The sequence below is a fragment of the Anas platyrhynchos genome, chromosome Z (assembly GCF_047663525.1).
Source record: "Anas platyrhynchos isolate ZD024472 breed Pekin duck chromosome Z, IASCAAS_PekinDuck_T2T, whole genome shotgun sequence".
Taxonomy (NCBI): Eukaryota; Metazoa; Chordata; class Aves; order Anseriformes; family Anatidae; genus Anas; species Anas platyrhynchos.
This window is the reverse complement of record NC_092621.1, coordinates 43,169,260-43,179,721: the sequence shown is the minus strand read 5'-3', so window position 1 is coordinate 43,179,721 and position 10,462 is coordinate 43,169,260.

Genomic DNA, 10,462 nt, shown 5'->3' with positions numbered 1-10,462 from the left:
TTGTCAAAATGGTGCATTTCTGCTTCAGCCTGCTTTCAGTTAAGAAACACCTTTGAGTGGAAAACTGCTCCATATTTCAATTATCTCATCTGAACTAAACCACCCATGCAGTGTCTGCAATCAGATTGTTCTTAAACTAACATGTTGTCAAAACTGCACATAACTTTTTGCACTACCATGTCAGAGAGATTCATGAGGAGAGGAAAGAAAGAGTCAGAGAATCATAGAATCATTAAGGTTGGAAAAGACCTCCAAGATCATCTGGTCCAACCATCACCCTACCACCAATATCATCCACTGGACCATGTCCCTAAGCACCAGGCCAACCTTTCTTTAACACCCCCAGGGATGGTGACTCCATCACTTCCCTGGGCAACCCATTCCAATGCCTGACTATCCTTTCTGAGAAGAAATGTCTCCTAATTTCCAACCTAAACCTCGCCTGGCACAACTTCAGGCCATTCCCTCTAGTAGTCCTATCACTAGTTATCTGCAAAAAGAGGCCGACCCCCTGCTCTCTACAACTTCCTTTTAGGTAGCTGTAGAGAGCAAATAAGGTCTCCCCTGAACCTCCTCTTCTCCAGACTAAACAACCCCAGTTTCCTCAGCCACTCCTCATAGGACTTGTGTTCCGGACCCTTCACCAGCTTCATAGCCCTTCTCTGGACATGCTTCAGGGCCTTGATGTCCTTCTTGTAGCAAGGGGCCCAAAGCTGAACACAGTACTCAAAGCACAGCCTCACCAGAGCTGAGTACAGGGGGACAATCACCTCCCTGGCCCTGCTGGCTACACTGTTTCTGATATATGCCAGGATGCTGTTGGCCTTCTTGGCCACCTAGGCACACTGCGGGCTCATGTTCAGGAGAAAGTTGACCAGCACCCCCAGATTCTTTTCCTCTGCACAACTGTCCAGGAAAATCCTTCTTCCTATTAGTAGTAATTGGAGGCAGAAGTCCTACTTTCAAGCATCTCTGGTTGTACTTTAGACCATGCTTCTGGTTTAGGAGAGTCAGGTTGCACTAAAGAAAATGTTTTGGATACCCGAAGGAGCATAAAATGAGATCTACTAATATAGGTGGCTAGTCAAAATATTAAATGCATCACTCTGCAGATTTGGAACCAAGAAATACATGGTTTTAACACTTAGGTTGGAAGTGTATTCAATAAGTGAAGTTGTCATTGTCTACCCCTTGCCAATAAAAAAAAGAAAATGCTCTTCCCTTCAGTATCTGACTTTGCATCCATATTTGCTTGGACCAGAACTGACTGTTAGAGACTACTGTATTTGTTATTTGTTTGTCATACATGTAGCTTTAATCTATTTTAAGGACAATAAAGGAAAAAATGACTTTGCACTGTGGCTTTTTCTGTCTGCTGAGGTGAGGCTATGCATTTCCTGCTGTTCCATAAGGAACTGTCACAGGTTGTTCGTCTACTACAAATTCCACTGGCATGCCAGAGATGATTTCAGTATCTGAATTAAGATCAGTAAGCAGAAGGGAAAGAAGTTCCTCTCTGAAGAACTGAGAAAACTCCAAAAGCACTGATAGAGATGTGGTCATTTTTATGTTTTAATTAGGTTGAATTTAAATAACCTTGCATTCAGAAAAGTTCAGACCTAAATATTAATTTTTAAATACAGGCCTAATTCAAATTGAAAAAGTTAATATACCTATATACGTATATTCGTAGAATAAACTTCTGTCAATATTATATTTGCTCAGGCAATAACTCCTTTACAATCTACCAATTGTGAATTGACGCATATATATGTAAATCTAAGTATATGTATATATATATATATTTATGAAAATTTTAAGAATGATCTGCTCACTTTTGGAGCAAATAAATGTAAGTTTTACAAGCTACAAACCTATTCTGAAATATTAATTGCAATTGTAGAGATTTCTTTTGTATCTACCAAGTTACGTTGAGGAAAGATGACATTTGGAAAAAATTTCCTTGTATTGACAATCTATATAATCATGGTAACAAAGAAATGTATGTCTGGAAGGGAGATGGAAAAGAACTTAATTTTCATGGTCTAACTACAAATCTGCCAGGTGCACTGTGTCATGTAATGTCCCCCTTTTTGCTCTATTATGTAATTTATGTAGTAGATATGCCATATTTTTGTTTATATGTGAATCTCAATATTATTGGAAACTAAATTTAACCTGTGTTCATCTCTGGACACCCTACATTTATTAGGATGTTATTTCATAGTGTTTCATTTTTATAGACTATTTTAATTTTACTAAACCACTTGGAACATCACTTTTTGTTTTATGCTTGGCCTATATTATAAATCAAGGCAATGATAATGTAATGACTGAGTAGCTGCTTTATATGGTACAGCAACAGAGATTGCTATAGTTGTTTTGTTCCTTGTAATGTATTTTATTTAAAAAAAAAAGAAAAAAAAAAGAGAGAAGAGCAGAAAGAGAGGAGAGAAAGAAAAGAAGAGAGAGAATAAGAAAAAGGAAGAGAAAGAAGGAGAAGGTGAGGGAGAAAAAGAGAAAGAGATGGAGAAGGAGAGAAACAGTGAGGAAGAGAGAGAGGAAAAAACAAAGAGGAAGAAAGAAAAGGACAAGGAGAGTGAACATGTTTCCATGTAAGTTGTTTAGATCTTTTTACATAAAAACGTAGTCATTAATAGTCCCATTAATTTGGTACAGTTAAAAATTCTAGGTAATAATTCTTGATAAAATGTGACTTAAGCACTGTTTTTACTGGATTTTTTCAGTTATATCAGTTCTTTTGAAGTGTTTTCATTACAAAAAATTCTGTTGTTCTTCTCTTTAGAAAGTGATTTCCCTTAAAGTTATCCTCTTCATTTCATGTTTTTATTTTTGTTTTTAAGTTCACCTTGACATGGTTACTATGGATTTTTTCCAGGTACTGTAACTACTCCTGCATTCAGTACCCAGCTTGGATGTAAACCAGGAATGAAAAAACTACTTTTATTGTTGCAAAAGGACACATAAGTACATGCCATCTTGTTAGGTATGATACAAAGACTAAATTTGACTGATGTTACTTGAACAAGTTTTCTGTAATGAAAAAGTTTTCCTGCAGTCCTCCTTCAGCACAGAAGGAGAAAACCCTGTAGACTTACCTGCATATACAGGGAAATTATATGTGAGTGATTCATGGCATTTTGATTCAAATGTTTGCCACAAATTTTTGTTGGGGACTGAGGAAAGTCACTGAACAAAATTTTCCTCAATTTCTTTATACGGCTAGCCAGAATCTCTTAGCCATGGGAAAGTTCCACTTATTGCAGAGAAACAAAATGAAAACTGGAGATTTTCCATTGTCAAACCATATTTTTCCTTCATTCTTCTCAAGAATTTAAGTCAAATTTTAATAAAGTGTAAGCCCTGTCTAGATTTTATCCAAAGGAAGAAGAGGAACAGTTCAGAAATCAAGCAAAAAGAAGTGAATGTGTACTTGAATGAAATGAATAGTTAAAAGGAAAGAAAGCATCTAAAAAAAGCACAAACTCAAGGCTGTGACTAAGGAGGCAAACAAAACTGCAGGTCACCTGCTACAGGTAGCTCTGTCATGGCTTATGTCACGTTCTCACGGTGAATTCCTGAGCAAATACTTACACCTTGCCTAAACAAACGTCAGGTGTTGCATTTCAGTGGTGCTGAACAAATGTTCTAGCAAATAAGCATGTTGTTCTTTCAGAGAGGAGGTAGTCACTGTGGGCAGGAGCCCTGCAGCCAGGCAGAAATGTCCTGGCTCACCCCAGCTGTATAGTTTGAGGACCTTGTGACAGAGGAAATAGACTTCTGGGTAGGATCTTTACTCTGTTTTATTGATTCTGATAAATGAGGTAAACTAGCTAGTCAGCCAGGCATGGAAAAAAAGAACTCAGAGAGGGATTTTTCGTTTTGTACTTGTGTTTTATTATGGCTTGGTTGTTCTGCATGTCACAAAGAACATGTCACAAGGTTTCACAGCTGTGTGAGGTTTTTCAGTAGTACACAGTCAGTTTAATAACAAATAAGCTGTCAACCTCAGGATAATGAGGGTATGTATGTAGTACCTCCAAAAGCAACATACATATTCATTTTCCAAGATTGATGTAAGGCATACTATTATAATTGACATTAGGTACTTTTGCATAAATATTTTTTATGCTACCACTCTTCTGCTACTAATAACACACAGTTTACAGATATGAAGGTAATGTTGATAATTTTTAGTCTGTCTGGAAGCCTTTAACAATTGAATCTAGATTTTTTTCCTGAGCTGAAGACACTTTAATGGTTAGTCTACCATTATTGTGCCCTATCTTTTCAGACCAATGTAATAACACATTAAGCCCATGATGCTGATACAATTGTGTACTTTACACACATATATATATATATATATTTTGATCAATCCTTGTGTGTGCATAAATATATCAGACAACTTTAGTTACTTACCACTTCAGTGGTTCCATTTTCTCAACTGGTACTATAAACACTATGGCAAATACTGGGCAAAGCTAATGTTAAGACAGTTTTTTAAAAGTCTTTCTGTTAGTTCCAAGCTGTTATTGACAGAAAAACTCATGGTCATATGAACAGTGATCTTACAAAATTCCTCTGCAGTTGCCAAGAGTATGTCAGGGTGGGAAGGTTAGTATTCTGAATATGCTAAGGTAGTAAGATCCTTCTTTTTTTTTTTTTTTTTTTTTAATATATAACCTGGCTGTAGGTTATTCTAGCCATCAAGGTTACTAGTGTATACTGTATATTTAAGAGTTTATTCTTGTTAAGAAAAAAAATATATATATAAATTATCATTTGTATCATTTGTAGTCTGTAAACAGATAAGTATAGTATCTAATCAGGCTGAATTAAAAATAATTAAATTATTTAATTTCTTTGTAGCCATAAGTGCAGACAGCTGTTTGGGGTTCTTCATAGTCTCTCAGCTAGTTGTGCTATACTCTGTCATGCAGAAAGAGTGAAGTGGGAGACATCTCTCTGTGTAATTCCTGCTTTTGCATTTACAGTCTACATGTATGTCACCAAAAATCAAGTTCTGTTCTGCTTCTAATGCTTCATTTGTACTCATAATTTCTGTTCTCAACCACTTTTTTTAGATATATTTTTTTAAGTCTGTAGTAATGGTGAATATAATTTTTCAAAGTGAGTGTCATGCAAGAAGTATCTGGGTCCTGGATCAATATGATGTAATCAAGCAGTTAACCAGGCGAAATGGTATTACTCTGAGTGCCTACATTAGAGTGGACTTTTTTAAAGAGCTGGCTTGTTTAGCTCACTGTCATTTGTCCCTGTGTCCTCTTTTGAGGAAAAAGCTGAAAATGGATCTAAACCAAAGATATGTATTCTTTCTTACATTTTATATGAAGCCCTCTTAAATAAAACCTATAGAGGAGTGTATATATACACATAGAGAGGCAGTGATTTAAAAAGAAACAAATCTTTGCATTAGGAACTCTGGAGTTCCTAAACTTACTTTTTAACATATGCACTATTTACATAAAATTGGTTGTGTTTCCTAAGTTACTAAATTATAGTTAAGTGACTCTGTCAGTAAATGTTAGCATATCTTCCACAGCAACAAGCCACAACCTTAGACCGATGCCCATTTTTTATGTTTGTAAAGCCACCTTTCATCATTGATATTTCATAAAATATTTAATTTTTATTCCTTTTGCTCCTTGCTTTTTGAGGTGCTCTGGACTGAATTCTAGAGTATCACCAGTTTCACTAGAAATGAGTGTGTTCCTGGGAAAACCCACTGAGATCTCCAAATAAAGCCCTAACTTGACAATACACTAATACACTACATACAAGTAAGTCATTTATATATATGGCTTGAACTGATGTATAAGGTGTATAAAAGAGATTAAATCAGTACATAGGTACATATATATGGGTCAGCCACTTAGATTTTTTTTACAGAAAATTTTGCACTATTTTTAACATTCTTTTTGGAACTGATTTTAAGTTAATTAAGGGAAGTTTCTGTGATTACTTTGTGTTGTTGTCAAATGCCAGTGACTTTTAATACAGAAAAAGATGCTACAGTTATTAGCTGGAAGTAAGACAACATGGGTAAATGATAGAGTCTGGATCTTTTGTGAATTAAGTTTATTATTGCTGTTATGATCATAGTTATATATACAGTGCCTGATATGCAGATGAAACCTTATGAACAAGCAAGAATACAATTTTAGTTTTGCTTTAGATTAAACTTTGTGGTATTTGAAACAAAAGACAGGGAAAAATGTGAATAACTGTTAACAGGATCTTAATATAGCTTTTTGACACTGAAATCCACAGCTGTAGGTGTTCAAAAGTGGGAAAATGGAGGAGTCATAAATGGCTGCCACCAGGTGTTTAAACAATGGTGTCAAATATTTCCTGTTAGCAGAATAGAATTTTGAACTGTTTTGGATGGGGTCAGTGTATGCTGAGGATCTATAAAATAAGGATATAAAGAGCATAATATAGTAACAGTTATTATCCTGTAGTCCTTCAGTTTGGATGCAGAATATAGGTAGGCAGCAGAGTAATGTTATCAGCTCAAGCCATAGTATGTTAAAGATTTAAGTAATCTACATAAAATCATTTTGACAACTAAAATATAAATTTTCCTTGACATCCTAGATCTGGTTTCTTCTTCAATCTCTTGTGCACTGAGCCTAGCTGCATGTAATCATTTATTTCTTCATTTCTCTGTTCAGGATATTTGGTTTTATTTTCTTTCTTGTTATGAATTGTATATGTCTCTTGATATCAATCAACCCATTCAAAGAGTATTTAGGATATTTATATAGAGTATTTCCTGCTGTTGGCTCACCAGCCAAAGTAACAACATTTTAAAATTGAGAGGAGGAGGTAAAAGGGGCCTTTTTTAGTGCCTTGCCACACCCACTGCTTTGGGCTAGGGCTGTATGAAAGTTTACCCTGAAGCAGTGCTTTATTATGAGATTGCTATGGGCACCGGTATACAATGGTGTTGCAAACATGAAAACCACTAAACTTTCCAGGGTAATAACAGTCAAAATTAATCTTTGCTATAGTAAAGCCTTAACATTTAAATGGGTACTAGAGGTCTCTTGGTTATTTTATTTAGACATATACTAGAAGCAACTCACATTTTCTTTCTGCTCACATTTTGCCTTGGTGATGTCCCATGCATTCATTGTAAGTCAGTTAGCTGGGCAGTCAGTCAGTGTAGCATGCTTAAACAAGATGAACAGTTCTAAATAAAGAGTCACAGCTGGAAAGAAATAAAGTAAAACCCTGGGAGCTTTCAATATACTTTCAATGTACTTTCAATACAAAAATTAAACAAAGATTTTCAAGCCAGGAAAGGGTCTGCTTAGATGAAAACTTTTGACAGATGAAGATCACGTAGAGGGGTCAAATTAGAATATAAATTTGGAATCTGTTCTTGAATGTGACCTGAGAAGTGTGGCTTAAGATCATGAGTTAATTGAACAATTTTATTATGCTTCTTGTGTTAGCTCAGATACACAGAGCCTTGTTGAACAGGCTCAAGCAGTGCAGAACTAATTAGCTGACATCAAAGACATTGCTTATTTGGAAGTGGATGAAATTGACATGAGCCACCTGAGCAACACGATCATTTTCTGGGAAGTAAGCAGAGCATGACTGAGGTTGAGCTGTTCTTTATGCAAAGCCTGACATACATCCTAGAGGAAACTGTTAATATACCTTCAGTTTTTAGCAAGCAGAAGAACTTCAGCAAACACCATAAAGTTAATTTTTTTTTTCCTCCTGCAGTTGAAGAGTAACACTGTTAAAGAAGTGATTGGGTGAAACTGTGTGAAAAAGAAAACTCTCTGAAGGTTTTGTTTCAATGTTATTAAAAGAAACAGATTTGTGTGCATCTTATGTGAAAAATCAAAATTCCATCAATGAAAGTATATAACTTTATTATAGATTTTCCTTCTAAGAGAGATAACCTGAGAGGAGCCCAAGAGATGTCAAGATTTGCTGTTAACAGCTAAAGATCTTGAAAAATAACTGATATGCAGCATAACTGCATTGTTAAACTCCTTGAAATATATATATATATTATATATATATATATATATTGGTATAGTCTTAGATATGCCTTGTACTAAAAATGTGTTTTGAAAGGCAAGCATTTTTTTTTTTTTTTTCTGAGTGGTTTTACATAGAATAGACGGAATTATAGGAATTTTCATCTCCAAATGTACTAGAATGCTACCTGCTGTTTGGTGTACACCATGTAGTGTAGTGCTGTGGTCAGAGTGTAGTCACATCAGCATGGTTCTGTCCTGTGAAATTCAGGCTGATTGGCAGAGGTAATTAGCCTGGATGAAGCATTGTGCTGATGCAGTTATACAGCTTTTTAGAATCTAAGCTAATATTGTTGCATGCTAATGTGGTGTTCCAGTCCATTAATTGCTAGATCATCTGTTTCCCTAGTATGGTATTACATTCCCTAGTGTAGGTATGCTTACAATGACATTGCACAGGCAACAATTTCTGAAAAATTTCCATAAACATTAACATGAGCCTGGAAACACTGGGAACCTTAAGGTAAAAAGGGTTGAATTTGCTGCAATATTTTTTCAATCCTGTATTGATCAGACGTACTAATCAGGAAGTTCTGTAAAAGCATTCAGTTATATTCAGTGAGACTAAACTTTACAGAAAAAGAAGAGTGTTTAGAAAACTATGCCATAATAGTCATAGTCTAAGAAGGGTTTAGGATTTATTTGATAGAATCAGAGTGGATGAAGCAGGAAGGACCCGTGTAGACTATTTAGACTGTAGTCCCTGCTCAAAGCAGGTCCTGCTTTGGAGAGGCTCAGAGACATCTCCAGCTGGGTTTTGAATATCTCCAGGGATGGGGACTTCACAGTCTCTGTGGGTAACATATTCCAGTCACTCTTAGAGTCAAGAAGGAATTTCTTGCATTTCAATTTGTGCCCATTGCCTCTTGTCCTGTCACTGGATAGCACTGATTGAAGCCTGGCTCTGCCTTCACTATACCCATCCTTCTGGAATTCATGCACTCTGATCAGACCCTCCTGAGCCTTTTCTTCCCCAGATGGAACAGTCCCAGCTTTCTCAGTCTCTTCTTTGATGACAGGTGCTGGAGTCTCTTAATCATGGACTGTCAATCTCCTTCATGGCTCTTCACTATAATGGGTCTAGTGTACTCACGTGTACACACTGAGGAGCCAGCTCTGCAAATGCATCTCACCAGTGTGGAGAAGAGAGGAGGGGTCTCTTCCTTTTACCTGATGGCAAGGCTCCTCTTCATCCAGCCTAGACATTTCTTGGCCTTCTTTGCTGCCTGGGCCCTGTGCTGGCTTGTGTTCAACTGACTGCCTGTGGGGCCCCAAGGTCTTTTACTGCCTGGCTGCTTCCCATCTGGTTGGCTCACAGCTTGTTCTGGTGCATGTGGTTATTCCTCTCGAGGTGCAGGCCTTTGCCTTTCCCTTTGCTGAACTCCATGAGGCTCATATCAGTCCCTTTCTCCAGACTGCTGAGGTCCTTCTGGATGGCAAAGCAACTATCTTGTGTATGAGCCGCTCCTCCCAGTTTTGTATCACCTGCAAACTTGCTGAGGGTTTACTCTGTCACATCATCTGGGTCACTAATGAAGATACTAAATGGTATTGTCATGACTGGTATTGTCATGAAGTCCAGAAACCTACTGATTGCTTGTGTGTTGCTGTATTGTTCCTTCAGGTATTTGGGTGGTTGAAATCCACCATTAGAATCAGGGCCACCATTAGAAAGTGAGGCATCTGCCAGTTGTCTGAAGAACAGACAACTAAATAATTAGCTTATATTTTATAAAAAGTAGCTTATATTTTGTTTCTTTTTTTTTTTTTTTTTTTAATATATATTTTAAAATTATATGTGCTAATATAATGCCAGTGTGTATGCTAGCTCTTATTTTTCTTTCACTATCCCTCACAGGAGTTTGTTGTGATACATTAACTGTGATGATATTTTCACTATGATTTGGTTGTGGTTCTATTAATGCTGGCATTTACATAACTAAATTACCTTATTAAAAAAAAAAAAGGATAAATTAACTATAAATTTATGCTGTGCTTCCTGGAGCCTCCCTAATGCCTCAGAGAAGGTTTCAGAATATGCTGCTGTCAGCTGTCTGTATTCTGTTCTGTGGATGGCAGAAATGGGGAGTACATGGGCCTTGAAATCCTAATGATAGTGTTTCAGGATTTGATTTGTCACTCCATAATAAGAGCAAGACCTGAAAGGATTTTCCCTGCAGTTTCTCCTGTATAAAAAAACAGTTTTTATCTTAAATTAAAACTACTGGGGTAGAAGTAAATGGGAACAGAGAGCATTTGTTTTTCTTGGGACAAGCCTATCTATAAAAGATGTTGCAAAGGGCAAGGATTCAATAGTTGGCTTGCTTTCCCTTGGTCATTGTGGATTATCTCAT